The 14,109-nt window shown below is 42.0% G+C and overlaps 37 pseudogenes; all 37 read left to right on the top strand.

The window, feature by feature from the left end:
* LOC142696231 (5S ribosomal RNA) lies at positions 1-119 on the top strand (annotated as a pseudogene).
* A 67-nt stretch (positions 120-186) lies between these two features.
* LOC142685957 (5S ribosomal RNA) lies at positions 187-305 on the top strand (annotated as a pseudogene).
* A 253-nt stretch (positions 306-558) lies between these two features.
* Positions 559-677, top strand: LOC142737002 (5S ribosomal RNA; annotated as a pseudogene).
* A 67-nt stretch (positions 678-744) lies between these two features.
* Positions 745-863, top strand: LOC142724732 (5S ribosomal RNA; annotated as a pseudogene).
* Positions 864-930: 67 nt separating this feature from the next.
* Positions 931-1,049, top strand: LOC142683482 (5S ribosomal RNA; annotated as a pseudogene).
* A 67-nt stretch (positions 1,050-1,116) lies between these two features.
* On the top strand, positions 1,117-1,235 carry LOC142668290 (5S ribosomal RNA; annotated as a pseudogene).
* A 253-nt stretch (positions 1,236-1,488) lies between these two features.
* LOC142730363 (5S ribosomal RNA) lies at positions 1,489-1,607 on the top strand (annotated as a pseudogene).
* Positions 1,608-1,860: 253 nt separating this feature from the next.
* LOC142684908 (5S ribosomal RNA) lies at positions 1,861-1,979 on the top strand (annotated as a pseudogene).
* A 67-nt stretch (positions 1,980-2,046) lies between these two features.
* LOC142737970 (5S ribosomal RNA) lies at positions 2,047-2,165 on the top strand (annotated as a pseudogene).
* Positions 2,166-2,232: 67 nt separating this feature from the next.
* Positions 2,233-2,351, top strand: LOC142736853 (5S ribosomal RNA; annotated as a pseudogene).
* Positions 2,352-2,790: 439 nt separating this feature from the next.
* Positions 2,791-2,909, top strand: LOC142736195 (5S ribosomal RNA; annotated as a pseudogene).
* Positions 2,910-3,162: 253 nt separating this feature from the next.
* Positions 3,163-3,281, top strand: LOC142737393 (5S ribosomal RNA; annotated as a pseudogene).
* A 440-nt stretch (positions 3,282-3,721) lies between these two features.
* LOC142670964 (5S ribosomal RNA) lies at positions 3,722-3,840 on the top strand (annotated as a pseudogene).
* A 67-nt stretch (positions 3,841-3,907) lies between these two features.
* LOC142729541 (5S ribosomal RNA) lies at positions 3,908-4,026 on the top strand (annotated as a pseudogene).
* Positions 4,027-4,093: 67 nt separating this feature from the next.
* On the top strand, positions 4,094-4,212 carry LOC142716962 (5S ribosomal RNA; annotated as a pseudogene).
* Positions 4,213-4,465: 253 nt separating this feature from the next.
* Positions 4,466-4,584, top strand: LOC142696643 (5S ribosomal RNA; annotated as a pseudogene).
* A 67-nt stretch (positions 4,585-4,651) lies between these two features.
* On the top strand, positions 4,652-4,770 carry LOC142692631 (5S ribosomal RNA; annotated as a pseudogene).
* A 253-nt stretch (positions 4,771-5,023) lies between these two features.
* LOC142737316 (5S ribosomal RNA) lies at positions 5,024-5,142 on the top strand (annotated as a pseudogene).
* A 67-nt stretch (positions 5,143-5,209) lies between these two features.
* On the top strand, positions 5,210-5,328 carry LOC142696499 (5S ribosomal RNA; annotated as a pseudogene).
* Positions 5,329-5,395: 67 nt separating this feature from the next.
* LOC142738189 (5S ribosomal RNA) lies at positions 5,396-5,514 on the top strand (annotated as a pseudogene).
* A 67-nt stretch (positions 5,515-5,581) lies between these two features.
* On the top strand, positions 5,582-5,700 carry LOC142731581 (5S ribosomal RNA; annotated as a pseudogene).
* Positions 5,701-5,767: 67 nt separating this feature from the next.
* LOC142736567 (5S ribosomal RNA) lies at positions 5,768-5,886 on the top strand (annotated as a pseudogene).
* Positions 5,887-5,953: 67 nt separating this feature from the next.
* Positions 5,954-6,072, top strand: LOC142675908 (5S ribosomal RNA; annotated as a pseudogene).
* A 67-nt stretch (positions 6,073-6,139) lies between these two features.
* Positions 6,140-6,258, top strand: LOC142733711 (5S ribosomal RNA; annotated as a pseudogene).
* A 67-nt stretch (positions 6,259-6,325) lies between these two features.
* Positions 6,326-6,444, top strand: LOC142732666 (5S ribosomal RNA; annotated as a pseudogene).
* Positions 6,445-6,511: 67 nt separating this feature from the next.
* LOC142665787 (5S ribosomal RNA) lies at positions 6,512-6,630 on the top strand (annotated as a pseudogene).
* Positions 6,631-6,697: 67 nt separating this feature from the next.
* LOC142733700 (5S ribosomal RNA) lies at positions 6,698-6,816 on the top strand (annotated as a pseudogene).
* Positions 6,817-6,883: 67 nt separating this feature from the next.
* Positions 6,884-7,002, top strand: LOC142732655 (5S ribosomal RNA; annotated as a pseudogene).
* Positions 7,003-7,069: 67 nt separating this feature from the next.
* Positions 7,070-7,188, top strand: LOC142708866 (5S ribosomal RNA; annotated as a pseudogene).
* Positions 7,189-7,255: 67 nt separating this feature from the next.
* LOC142683375 (5S ribosomal RNA) lies at positions 7,256-7,374 on the top strand (annotated as a pseudogene).
* A 67-nt stretch (positions 7,375-7,441) lies between these two features.
* Positions 7,442-7,560, top strand: LOC142698834 (5S ribosomal RNA; annotated as a pseudogene).
* A 67-nt stretch (positions 7,561-7,627) lies between these two features.
* LOC142736566 (5S ribosomal RNA) lies at positions 7,628-7,746 on the top strand (annotated as a pseudogene).
* A 253-nt stretch (positions 7,747-7,999) lies between these two features.
* LOC142733678 (5S ribosomal RNA) lies at positions 8,000-8,118 on the top strand (annotated as a pseudogene).
* Positions 8,119-8,185: 67 nt separating this feature from the next.
* On the top strand, positions 8,186-8,304 carry LOC142738246 (5S ribosomal RNA; annotated as a pseudogene).
* Positions 8,305-8,371: 67 nt separating this feature from the next.
* On the top strand, positions 8,372-8,490 carry LOC142737898 (5S ribosomal RNA; annotated as a pseudogene).
* A 5,254-nt stretch (positions 8,491-13,744) lies between these two features.
* On the top strand, positions 13,745-13,863 carry LOC142683254 (5S ribosomal RNA; annotated as a pseudogene).
* Positions 13,864-13,930: 67 nt separating this feature from the next.
* LOC142715637 (5S ribosomal RNA) lies at positions 13,931-14,049 on the top strand (annotated as a pseudogene).
* Positions 14,050-14,109: the final 60 nt, after the last annotated feature.

Raw genomic sequence — 14,109 nt, 5'->3', positions numbered from 1 at the left:
GTCAATGGCCATTCTAAGCTGAATGTGCCTGCTCTCGTCAGATCACAGAAGATACACAGCTTAAGGCCTCGCTAGTACCAGTGTGGGAGACTGTCTGGGAATCCGTGGTGCGGTTGTCTTATTATTATGTCGTTTAGATTTTGTTTCACAATCGATTAAAAAGGACTATGGATTAAAGCATTTAATGTCAATGGCCATTCTAAGCTGAATGTGCCTGCTCTCGTCAGATCGCAGAACTTACACAGCTTAAGGCCTCGCTAGTACCAGTGTGGGAGACTGTCTGGGAATCCGTGGTGAGGTTGACTTTTTATTCTGTCGTTTAGATTATGTTTCACAATCGATTAAAAAGGACTATGGATTAAAGCATTTAATGTCAATGGCCATTCTAAGCTGTATGTGCCTGCTCTTGTCCGATCACAGAAGATACACAGCTTAAGGCCTCGCTAGTACCAGTATGGGAGACTGTCTGGGAATCCGTGGTGCGGTTGCCTTTTTATTATGTCGTTTAGATTTTGTTTCACAATCGATTAAAAAGGACTATGGATTAAAGCATTTAATGTCAATGGCCATTCTAAGCTGAATGTGCCTGCCCTCGTCAGATCGCAGAAGTTACACAGCTTAAGGCCTCGCTAGTACCAGTGTGGGAGACTGTCTGGGAATCCGTGGTGCGGTTGACTTTTTATTATGTCGTTTAGATTTTGTTTCACAATAGATTAAATAGGACTATGGATTAAAGCATTTAACGTCAATGGCCATTCTAAGCTGAATGTGCCTGCTCTCGTCAGAACGCAGAAGTTACACAGCTTAAGGCCTCGCTAGTACCAGTGTGGGAGACTGTCTGGGAATCCGTGGTGCGGTTGACTTTTTATTATGTCGTTTAGATTTTGTTTCACAATAGATTAAATAGGACTATGGATTAAGGCTTTTAATGTCAATGGCCATTCTAAGCTGAATGTGCCTGCTCTCGTCAGATCGCAGAAGTTACACAGCTTAAGGCCTCGCTAGTACCAGTGTGGGAGACTGTCTGGGAATCCGTGGTGCGGTTGACTTTTTATTATGTCGTTTAGATTTTGTTTCACAATCGATTAAAAAGGACTATGGATTAAAGCATTTAACGTCAATGGCCATTCTAAGCTGAATGTCCCTGCTCTCGTTAGATCGCAGAAGTTACACAGCTTAAGGCCTCGCTAGTACCAGTGTGGGAGACTGTCTGGGAATCCGTGGTGCAGTTGAATTCTTATTATGTCGTTTAGATTTTGTTTCACAATCGATTAAAAAGGACTATGGATTAAAGCATTTAATGTCAATGGCCATTCTAAGCTGAATGTCCCTGCTCTCGCCAGATCGCAGAAGTTACAAAGCTTAATGCCTCGCTAGTACCAGTGTGGGAGACTGTCTGGGAATCCGTGGTGCGGTTGCCTTTTTATTATGTCGTTTCGATTTTGTTTCACAATAGATTAAATAGGACTATGGATTAAAGCATTTAACGTCAATGGCCATTCTAAGCTGAATGTGCCTGCTCTCGTCAGATCGCAGAAGTTACCCAGCTTAAGGCCTCGCTAGTACCAGTGTGGGAGACTGTCTGGGAATCCGTGGTGCGGTTGACTTTTTATTATGTCGTTTAGATTTTGTTTCACAATCGATTAAAAAGGACTATGGATTAAAGCATTTAATGTCAAAGGCCATTCTAAGCTGAATGTGCCTGCTCTCGTCAGATCGCAGAAGTTACACAGCTTAACGCCTCGCTAGTACCAGTGTGGGAGACTGTCTGGGAATCCGTGGTGCGGTTGAATTTTTATTATGTCGTTTTGATTTTGTTTCACAATCGATTAAAAAGGACTATGGATTAAAGCATTTAATGTCAATGGCCATTCTAAGCTGAATGTCCCTGCTCTCGTCAGATCGCAGAAGTTACACAGCTTAAGGCCTTGCTAGTACCAGTGTGGGAGACTGTCTGGGAATCCGTGGTGCGGTTCACTTTTTATTATGTTGTTTAGATTTTGTTTCACAATCGATTAAAAAGGACTATGGATTAAAGCATTTAATGTCAATGGCCATTCTAAGCTGAATGTGCCTGCTCTCGTCAGACTGCAGAAGTTACACAGCTTAAGGCCTCGCTAGTACCAGTGTGGGAGACTGTCTGGGAATCCGTGGTGCGGTTGACTTTTTATTATGTCGTTTAGATTTTGTTTCACAATCGATTAAAAAGGACTATGGATTAAAGCATTTAATGTCAATGGCCATTCTAAGCTGAATGTGCCTGCTCTCGTCAGATCGCAGAAGTTACACAGCTTAAGGCCTCGCTAGTACCAGTGTGGGAGACTGTCTGGGAATCCGTGGTGCAGTTGAATTCTTATTATGTCGTTTAGATTTTGTTTCACAATCGATTAAAAAGGACTATGGATTAAAGCATTTAATGTCAATGGCCATTCTAAGCTGAATGTCCCTGCTCTCGTCAGATCGCAGAAGTTACAAAGCTTAATGCCTCGCTAGTACCAGTGTGGGAGACTGTCTGGGAATCCGTGGTGCGGTTGCCTTTTTATTATGTCGTTTCGATTTTGTTTCACAATAGATTAAATAGGACTATGGATTAAAGCATTTAACGTCAATGGCCATTCTAAGCTGAATGTGCCTGCTCTCGTCAGATCGCAGCAGTTACCCAGCTTAACGCCTCGCTAGTACCAGTGTGGGAGACTGTCTGGGAATCCGTGGTGCGGTTGAATTTTTATTATGTCGTTTTGATTTTGTTTCACAATCGATTAAAAAGGACTATGGATTAAAGCATTTAATGTCAATGGCCATTCTAAGCTGAATGTCCCTGCTCTCGTCAGATCGCAGAAGTTACACAGCTTAAGGCCTTGCTAGTACCAGTGTGGGAGACTGTCTGGGAATCCGTGGTGCGGTTGACTTTTTATTATGTTGTTTAGATTTTGTTTCACAATCGATTAAAAAGGACTATGGATTAAAGCATTTAATGTCAATGGCCATTCTAAGCTGAATGTGTCTGCTCTCGTCATATCGCAGAAGTTACACAGCTTAAGGCTTTGCTAGTACCAGTGTGGGAGACTGTCTGGGAATCCGTGGTGCGGATGACTTTTTATTATGTCGTTTAGATTTTGTTTCACAATAGATTAAATAGGACTATGGATTAAAGCATTAAACGTCAATGGCCATTCTAAGCTGAATGTGCCTGCTCTCGTCAGAACGCAGAAGTTACACAGCTTAAGGCCTCGCTAGTACCAGTGTGGGAAACTGTCTGGGAATCCGTGGTGCGGTTGAATTTTTATTATGTCGTTTAGATTTTGTTTCACAATCGATTAAATAGGACTATGGATTAAGGCTTTTAATGTCAATGGCCATTCTAAGCTGAATGTGCCTGCTCTCGTTAGATCGCAGAAGTTACACAGCTTAACGCCTCGGCTAGTACCAGTGTGGGAGACTGTCTGGGAATCCGTGGTGCGGTTGACTTTTTATTATGTCGTTTAGATTTTGTATCACAATAGATTAAATAGGACTATGGATTAAAACATTTAACTTCAATGGCCATTCTAAGCTGAATGTGCCTGCTCTCGTCAGATCGCAGAAGTTACACAGCTTAAGGATTCGCTCGTACCAGTGTGGGAGACTGTCTGGGAATCCGTGGTGCGGTTGAATTTTTATTATGTCGTTTAGATTTTGTTTCACAATCGATTAAAAAGGACTATGGATTAAAGCATTTAATGTCAATGGCCATTCTAAGCTGAATGTCCCTGCTCTCGTCAGATCGCAGAAGTTACACAGCTTAAGGCCTCGCTAGTACCAGTGTGGGAGACTGTCTGGGAATCCGTGATGCGGTTGACTTTTTATTATGTCGTTTAGATTTTGTTTCACAATCGATTAAAAAGGACTATGGATTAAAGCATTTAATGTCAATGGCCATTCTAAGCTGAATGTGCCTGCTCTCGTCAGATCGCAGAAGTTACACAGCTTAAGGCCTCGCTAGTACCAGTGTGGGAGACTGTCTGGGAGTCCGTGGTGCGGTTGACTTTTTATTATGTCGATTAGATTTTGTTTCACAATAGATTAAATAGGACTATGGATTAAAGCATGTAACGTCAATGGCCATTCTAAGCTGAATGTTCCTGCTCTCGTCAGAACGCAGAAGTTACACAGCTTAAGGCCTCGCTAGTACCAGTGTGGGAGACTGTCTGGGAATCCGTGGTGCGGTAGACTTTTTATTATGTCGTTTAGATTTTGTTTCACAATCGATTAAAAAGGACTATGGATTAAAGCATCCAATGTCAATGGCAATTCTAAGCTGAATGTGCCTGCTCTCGTTAGATCGCAGAAGTTACACAGCTTAAGCCCTCGCTAGTACCAGTGTGGGAGAGTGTCTGGGAATCCGTGGTGCGGTTGACTTTTTATTATGTTGTTTAGATTTTGTTTCACAATCGATTAAAAAGGACTATGGATTAAAGCATTTAATGTCAGTGGCCATTCTAAGCTGAATGTGCCTGCTCTCGTTAGATCGCAGAAGTTACACAGCTTAACGCCTCGCTAGTACCAGTGTGGGAGACTGTCTGGGAATCCGTGGTGCGGTTGACTTTTTATTATGTCGTTTAGATTTTGTTTCACAATAGATTAAATAGGACTATGGATTAAACAATTTAACGTCAATGGCCATTCTAAACTGAATGTGCCTGCTCTCGTCAGATCGCAGAAGTTACACAGCTTAAGGCCTCGCTAGTACCAGTGTGGGAGACTGTCTGGGAATCTGTGGTGCGGTTGAATTTTTATTATGTCGTTTAGATTTTGTTTCACAATCGATTAAAAAGGACTATGGATTAAGGCATTTAATGTCAATGGCCATTCTAAGCTGAATGTCCCTGCTCTCGTCAGATCGCAGAAGTTACACAGCTTAAGGCCTTGCTAGTACAAGTGAGGGAGACTGTCTGGGAATCCGTGGTGTGGTTGACTTTTTATTATGTTGTTTAGATTTTGTTTCACAATCGATTAAAAAGGACTATGGATTAAAGCATTTAATGTCAATGGCCATTCTAAGCTGAATGTGCCTGCTCTCGTCAGACCGCAGAAGTTACACAGCTTAAGGCCTCGCTAGTACCAGTGTGGGAGACTGTCTTGGAATCCGTGGTGCGGTTGACTTTTTATTATGTCGTTTAGATTTTGTTTCACAATCGATTAAAAAGGACTATGGATTAAAGCATTTAATGTCAATGGCCATTCTAAGCTGAATGTGCCTGCTCTAGTCAGAACGCAGAAGTTACACAGCTTAAGGCCTCGCTAGTACCAGTGTGGGAAACTGTCTGGGAATCCGTGGTGCGGTTGAATTTTTATTATGTCGTTTAGATTTTGTTTCACAATCGATTAAAAAGGACTATGTATTAAAGCATTTAATGTCAATGGCCATTCTAAGCTGAATGTCCCTGCTCTCGTCAGATCGCAGAAGTTACACAGCTTAAGGCCTCGCTAGTACCAGTGTGAGAGACTGCCTGGGAATCCGTGGTGCGGTTGACTTTTTATTATGTTGTTTAGATTTTGTTTCACAATAAATTAAATAGGACTATGGATTAAGGCTTTTAATGTCAATGGCCATTCTAAGCTGAATGTGCCTGCTCTCATCAGATCGCAGAAGTTACACAGCTTAAGGCCTCGCTAGTACCAGTGTGGGAGACTGTCTGGGAATCCGTGGTGCGGTTGACTTTTTATTATGTCGTTTACATTTTGTTTCACAATAGATTAAATAGGACTATGGATTAAAGCATTTAACGTCAATGGCCATTCTAAGCTGAATGTGCCTGCTCTCGTCAGATCGCAGAAGTTACACAGCTTAAGGCCTCGCTAGTACCAGTGTGGGAGACTGTCTGGGAATCCGTGGTGCGGTTGAATTTTTATTATGTCGTTTAGATTTTGTTTCACAATCGATTAAAAAGGACTATGGATTAAAGTATTTGATGTCAATGGCCATTCTAAGCTGAATGTCCCTGCCCTCGTCAGATCGCAGAAGTTACACAGCTTAAGGCCTCGCTAGTACCAGTGTGGGAGACTGTCTGGGAATCTGTGGTGCGGTTGACTTTTTATTATGTCGTTTAGATTTTGTTTCACAATCGATTAAAAAGGACTATGGATTAAAGCATTTAATGTCTATGGCCATTCTAAGCTGAATGTGCCTGCTCTCGTCAGATCGCAGAAGTTACACAGCTTAAGGCCTCGCTAGTACCAGTGTGGGAGACTGTCTGGGAATCCGTGGTGCGGTTGACTTCTTATTATGTCGTTTAGATTTTGTTTCACAATAGATTAAATAGGACTATGGATTAAAGCATTTAACGTCAATGGCCATTCTAAGCTGAATGTGCCTGCTCTCGTCAGATCGCAGAAGTTACACAGCTTAAGGCCTCGCTAGTACCAGTGTGGGAGACTGTCTGGGAATCCGTGGTGCGGTTGTCTTTTTATTATGTCGTTTAGATTTTGTTTCACAATCGATTAAAAAGGACTATGGATTAAAGCATTTAATGTCAATGGCCATTCTAAGCTGAATGTGCCTGCCCTCGTCAGATCGCAGAAGTTACACAGCTTAAGGCCTCGCTAGTACCAGTGTGGGAGACTGTCTGGGAATCTGTGGTGCGGTTGACTTTTTATTATGTCGTTTAGATTTTGTTTCACAATCGATTAAAAAGGACTATGGATTAAAGCATTTAATGTCTATGGCCATTCTAAGCTGAATGTGCCTGCTCTCGTCAGATCGCAGAAGTTACACAGCTTAAGGCCTCGCTAGTACCAGTGTGGGAGACTGTCTGGGAATCCGTGGTGCGGTTGACTTCTTATTATGTCGTTTAGATTTTGTTTCACAATAGATTAAATAGGACTATGGATTAAAGCATTTAACGTCAATGGCCATTCTAAGCTGAATGTGCCTGCTCTCGTCAGATCGCAGAAGTTACACAGCTTAAGGCCTCGCTAGTACCAGTGTGGGAGACTGTCTGGGAATCCGTGGTGCGGTTGTCTTTTTATTATGTCGTTTAGATTTTGTTTCACAATCGATTAAAAAGGACTATGGATTAAAGCATTTAATGTCAATGGCCATTCTAAGCTGAATGTGCCTGCTCTAGTCAGAAGGCAGAAGTTACACAGCTTAAGGCCTCGCTAGTACCAGTGTGGGAAACTGTCTGGGAATCCGTGGTGCGGTTGACTTTTTATTATGTTGTTTAGATTTTGTTTCACAATAAATTAAATAGGACTATGGATTAAGGCTTTTAATGTCAATGGCCATTCTAAGCTGAATGTGCCTGCTCTCGTCAGATCGCAGAAGTTACACAGCTTAAGGCCTCGCTAGTACCAGTGTGGGAGACTGTCTGGGAATCCGTGGTGCGGTTGACTTTTTATTATGTCGTTTAGATTTTGTTTCACAATCGATTAAAAAGGACTATGGATTAAAGCATTTAATGTCAATGGCCATTCTAAGCTGAATGTGCCTGCTCTCGTTAGATCGCAGAAATTACACAGCTTAACGCCTCGCTAGTACCAGTGTGGGAGACTGTCTAGGAATCCGTGGTGCGGTTGACTTTTTATTATGTCGTTTACATTTTGTTTCACAATAGATTAAATAGGACTATGGATTAAAGCATTTAACGTCAATGGCCATTCTAAGCTGAATGTGCCTGCTCTCGTCAGATCGCAGAAGTTACACAGCTTAAGGCCTCGCTAGTACCAGTGTGGGAGACTGTCTGGGAATCCGTGGTGCGGTTGAATTTTTATTATGTCGTTTAGATTTTGTTTCACAATCGATTAAAAAGGACTATGGATTAAAGCATTTGATGTCAATGGCCATTCTAAGCTGAATGTCCCTGCCCTCGTCAGATCGCAGAAGTTACACAGCTTAAGGCCTCGCTAGTACCAGTGTGTGAGACTGTCTGGGAATCTGTGGTGCGGTTGCCTTTTTATTATGTCGTTTAGATTTTGTTTCACAATCGATTAAAAAGGACTATGGATTAAAGCATTTAATGTCTATGGCCATTCTAAGCTGAATGTGCCTGCTCTCGTCAGATCGCAGAAGTTACACAGCTTAAGGCCTCGCTAGTACCAGTGTGGGAGACTGTCTGGGAATCCGTGGTGCGGTTGACTTCTTATTATGTCGTTTAGATTTTGTTTCACAATAGATTAAATAGGACTATGGATTAAAGCATATAACGTCAATGGCCATTCTAAGCTGAATGTGCCTGCTCTCGTCAGATCGCAGAAGTTACACAGCTTAAGGCCTCGCTAGTACCAGTGTGGGAGACTGTCTGGGAATCCGTGGTGCGTTTGTCTTTTTATTATGTCGTTTAGATTTTGTTTCACAATCGATTAAAAAGGACTATGGATTAAAGCATTTAATGTCAATGGCCATTCTAAGCTGAATGTCCCTGCTCTCGTCAGATTGCAGAAGTTACACAGCTTAAGGCCTCGCTAGTACCAGTGTGGGAGACTGTCTGGGAATCCGTGGTGCGGTTGACTTTTTATTATGTCGTTTAGATTTTGTTTTACAATCGATTAAAAAGGACTATGGATTAACCCCTTAAGGACGCAGCCTAGTTTGGGCCTTAAGGCTCAGAGCCCATTTTTCAAATCTGACATATTTCACTTTATGTGGTAATAACGTCGGAATGCTTAAACCTATGCAAGCGATTCCGAGATTGTTTTCTCGTGACACTTTGGGCTTCATGTTCGTGGTAAAATTTGGTCGATATATTCAGTCTTTATTTGAGAAAAATTGCAAAATTTAGAGAAAATTTAGAAAAAATAGCATTTTTCAGAATTTAAATGCATCTGCTTGAAAAACAGACGGTTATACCACCCAAAATAGTTACTAGTTCACATTTCCCATATGTCTACTTTAGATTAGCATCGTTTTTAGAACATTATTTTATTTTTCTTGGACGTTACAAGGCTTAGAACATAAACAGCAATTTCTCATATTTTTAAGAAAATTTCAAAAGCCTTTTTTTTAAGGTACCTGTTCAGTTCTGAAGTGGCTTTGAGGGGCCTATGTATTAGAAACCCCCATAAAGCACCCCATTTTAAAAACTAGACCCTTCAAAGTATTCAAAACAGCATTTAGAAAGTTTTTTAACCCTTCAGGAATTTCACAGGAATTAAAGCAAAGTGGAGGTGAAATTTGCAAATTTCGTTTTTATTTCTGAATTTCAATTTTATTCTATTTTTTTTCTGTAACAAAGAAGGTTTTACCAGAGAAACACAACTAAATATGTATTGTCCAGATTCTTCAGTTTTTAGAAATGTCCCACATGTGGCTCTAGTGCGCTCGTGGAATAAAACACAAGCCCCAGAAGCAAAGAAGCACCTAGTGCATTTTGGTGGTGCTTTTTTATTAGCATATATTTTAGGCAGCATGCCAGGTTTGGAGAGGTGTTGAGGTGCCAAAACAGTAGGAATCCCCCAAAACTGACCCCATTTTGGAAACTGCACCCCTCAAGGAATTAATTTATGGTTATTGTTACCATTTTGACCCCGTAGTTTTTTCACAGCGCGTATTTGAATTGGGCTGTGAAATTAAAAGAATGACAATTTTTCCAATAAGATGTCATTTTTGATCAGAATTTCTTATTTTCACAGGGAACAAAATGCCCCATTTTGTTGCCCAATTTGTCCTGAGTGCGGCAATACCCCATTTGTGGTGATAAACTGCCGTTTGGGCCCATGGGAGGGCTCAGAAGGAAAGGAGCGCTATGTGTTTGTTGGAGTCCAGATTTTGCTGTATTGGTTTTCGGGTGCCATGTTGCATTTGCAGAGCCTCAGAGGTATCAAAGCAATGGAAACCCACCAAAAGTGACCCCATTTTGGAAACAAAACCCCTCAAGGAATTTATTTATGGGTGTTGTGACCATTTAGACCCCACAGTTTTTTCACAGAACTTATTTGAATTGGGCTGTGAATTTAAAAAGAAAAACTTTTTTCCAATAAGATGTAGTTTTGGCTCAAAATGTCTTATTTTCACAACGAATAAAATACCCCATTTTGTTGCCAAATTTGTCCTGAGTGCGGCAATACCCTATTTGTGCCCATAAACTGCCGTTTGGGCCCATGGGAGGTATTAGAAGGAAAGGAGCGCTATGTGTTCTTTGGAGCAGAGATTTTGCTGGATTGGTTTTCGGGTGCCATGTCGCATTTGCAGAGCCCCAAAGGTATCAAAGCAATGGAAACCCACCAGAAGTGACCCCATTTTGGAAACTACACCCCTCAAGGAATTCATTTATGGGTGTTGTGACCATTTAGACTCCACAGTTTTTTCACAGAATTTATTTGAATTGGGCTGTGAATTCAAAAAAATTACATTTTTTCCAATAAGAGGTAGTTTTGGCTCAAAATTTCTTATTTTCACAAGGAATAAAATACCCCAATTTGTTGCCCAATTTGTCCTGAGTGCGGCAATACCCCATTTGTGGTGATAAACTGCCGTTTGGGCCCATGGGAGGCCTCAGAAGGAAAGGAGCGCTATGTGTTCTTTGGAGCCCAGATTTTGCTGGATTGGTTTTTGGGTGCCATGTCGCATTTGCAGAGCCCCAAAGGTATCAAAGCAATGGAAACCCACCAGAAGTCACCCCATTTTGGAAACTACACCCCTCAAAGAATTTATTTATGGGTGTTGTGACCATTTAGACCCCACAGTTTTTTCACAGAATTTATTTGAATTGGACTGTGAATTAAAAAAAAAATTATTTTTTCCAATAAGAGGTAGTTTTGGCTCAAAATTTCTTATTTTCACAAGGAATAAAATACCGCATTTTGTTGCCCAATTTGTCCTGAGTGTGGCAATACCCTATTTGTGGTGATAAACTGCCGTTTGGGCCCATGGGAGGGCTCAGAAGGAAAGGACCACCATGTGGCCTACTGGGAATTTTCTGGTGCTAAGTCGTGTGTGCAGAAGCCCCTGAGGTATCAGTACAGTTGAAACCCCCGAGAAGTGACCCCGTTTTAAAAACGACACCCCTTAAGGAATTCATCTAGAGGTGTAGTGAGCATTTTGACCCCACAGGTATTGTGTAAAAGATAATGCGCAGCAGATGGTGCAGAGTGAGATTTGCAATTTTCTATATATATGCCATGTCAGTGTCCGATATATTGTGCCCAGCATGTGCCACCGGAGACCTACACCCCATAAACTGTAATGTTGGCTCTCCCGGGTACGGCAATACCCTACATGTGGCTGTTATCAGCTGCCTGGGCATACAGCAGGGCTCAGAGGGGAAAGATGAGGATGGGTAAGCTGTGCGAAGTGGATCAGAGCGAGTAAAACTGGGGTAAATTAAAAATAAAGGGATGGATGATAAATTTGAAAACACTCTTTCATACAGAGCTCTGGTTTTTCGGGACACGTGTCACATTGATATATTGTGTCCTTCCTTATCCCCCTCTTATAGCAGACTCTGCACCTCTTTTGACTTTTTCCCTTCTTGCCAGTTTGGGGAACTTCTCCTAAAAAGTGTTGCCCTGGTACGATGCCTGTGGCCCCGCTTCCAGAAGTACTGTAAGGCTTCAGGACTTGATCTGACAAGTCCACCCCTCCCATGTACCTATTGTAGTCCAGGATGCAGTCTAGTTTGGGGGTCCCTGTACTGGTACCTCGTACAGGTACATGGGTACTGGTGTGGCATCTCCCTGGTCTTGTACTTGACACACAATATGTTGCTGCTAGATTGTGCCCTGCTCTCACCCCTTCTGAGTGTTTGCCCAAGCAGAGTCTTAGGGAGGCCTCTCAGATTTCTTCTAGCAGTGGCGCATGCCGCAGGACTTCTGGAAGCGAGGCAGTTGAAGAGTGGGACGCTGGTATAAAAATTATCCAGGTAGAGGTGGTAACCCTGGTCCAGCAGTGGGTGCACCAAATCCCACACAATTTTTGTATTAACTCCCAGTAAGGGGGGGCATTCTGGGGGCTGAGAACTGGTGTCCTTCCCTTCATATATCCTAAATTTGTAGGTATACCCTGATGCACTCTCGCAGCTTATACATCTTCACGCCATACCTTGCCCTCTTACACGGCAGGTACTCGCGGAATTGAAGCCTCCCTTTCAAATGTACCAGGGATTCATCTATAGAAATACACTTCTCGGGGGTGAATGCTGGGAAAACCGGGCACTGAAACGGTCTAATAGGGGTCTCCGTTTATACAAACGGTCAAAACTGGGGTCATCTCGGGGTGGGCACGGCTCATTATCAGTATAATGTAAGAAGCGAAGTATTGCCTCATTTTTATTTTATTTTTTAGTTTCCAGCTCAGTTCTGAAGTTGCTTTGAGGGGCCCATATATTAGACACCCTTATCAAACACCCCATTTCAGAAACTAGACCCCTCAAAGTATTCACAACAGCATTTAAAAAGTTTATTAACCCTTTAGGCGTTTCACAGGAATTTAGAGCAAAGTAGAGGTGACATTTAATTAATTTAATTTAATTTATTAGGCACCATGTCCGGTTTGAAGAGGTCTTGTGGTGCTAAAACAGTGGAAACCCCCCAAAAGTGACCCCTTTTTGGAAACTAGACCCCTTGAGGAATCCATTGTAGTTTTCATGGGGTGCATGCGGCTTTTTGATCAGTTTTTATTCTATTTTTAGGTGGCGTGGTGACTAAAAAAACAGCAATTTTACTATTGTTTTTTATTCCATTTTTTTTACAGCGTTCACCGTGCGCTATAAATGACATATTCACTTTATTCTGCGGGGCGATACGATTACGGCGATACCAGATGTTTATAGTTTTTTTTTATGTCTTATGTCGTTTGCACAATAAAATACATTTTGTAAAATATAATTTATTTTTTCTGTTCCCTTATTCTAAGAGCCATAACTGTTTTATTTTTCCATCAGGAAAGCCGTGCGAGGACTTATTTTTTGCGTAACGAACTGTAGTTTCGATCAGTACAATTTTTAGGTACATTCGACTTTTTGATCTCTTTTTATTCCATTTTTTGGGAGGTGAAGTGACCAAAGAATTGTGATTGTGGTACGGTTTATTATTATTTTCTCTTACGGCGTTCACCGCGCGGGATAAATAATGACATCGTTTTGTAGTTCAGGACGTTACGGACGCGGCGATACCAATTATGTATAGTTTATTTGTTTATTTATATATTTTTATTAATAATAAAGAACTGATAAGGGAAAAAGGGGGACTTTTACTTTTATTACTTTTAAATCTTTTATTTTCTTATTTTTACACAACTTTTTTTTACTTTTTCACACTTTTTTTACTTTGTCCCACTAGGGGACATGAGAGCAGGAGGCTCTGATCGCTATTCTAATACACTGCACTACATGCGTAGTGCAGTGTATTAGAGCTGTCAGCTGTTCGCTGACAGCAAGCATAGTGGGTCCTGATTTTGTCGGGACCCACTAGGCTTCCGTCGATGGCGTAGCCAGAGTCCATTGTTAGGATTCTGGTTGCCATAGTAGCCATCACGGCCCGCTATCGTGTAGCAGGCCGGCGATGGCAGCTTAACCCCTAAGAAGCCGCGATCGCTATTGAACGCGGCTTCTAAGGGGTTAATCGGCGGGGACCACCGCGATCGGTCCCTGCACACTAAGCTGTGATAGCCTGCTGTCGGAAACAGCAGGTATCACAGCTCAGACACGCGCCGGGGAAAGATGGCGCCGTGTTTACTCAGGTCAGTAATAGTACTGACCTGAGCGCGAACGTTCTACTTAGCAGGACGTACTATTACTGACCTGAGCGCGAAGGGGTTAAAGCATTTAATGTCAATGGCCATTCTAAGCTGAATGTGCCTGCTCTCGTCAGATCGCAGAAGTTACACAGCTTAAGGCCTCGCTAGTACCAGTGTGGGAGACTGTCTGGGAATCCGTGGTGCGGTTGACTTTTTATTATGTCGTTTAGATTTTGTTTCACAATAGATTAAATAGGACTATGGATTAAAGCATTTAACGTCAATGGCCATTCTAAGCTGAATGTTCCTGCTCTCGTCCGAACGCAGAAGTTACACAGCTTAAGGCCTCGCTAGTACCAGTGTGGGAGACTGTCTGGGAATCCGTGGTGCGGTAGACTTTTTATTATGTCGTTTAGATTTTGTTTCACAATCGATTAAAAAGGACTATGGATTAATGC

The sequence above is a fragment of the Rhinoderma darwinii genome, chromosome 1, assembly GCF_050947455.1.
Source record: "Rhinoderma darwinii isolate aRhiDar2 chromosome 1, aRhiDar2.hap1, whole genome shotgun sequence".
Classification (NCBI taxonomy): Eukaryota; Metazoa; Chordata; class Amphibia; order Anura; family Rhinodermatidae; genus Rhinoderma; species Rhinoderma darwinii.
This window is presented reverse-complemented; position numbering and strand designations above follow the sequence as displayed.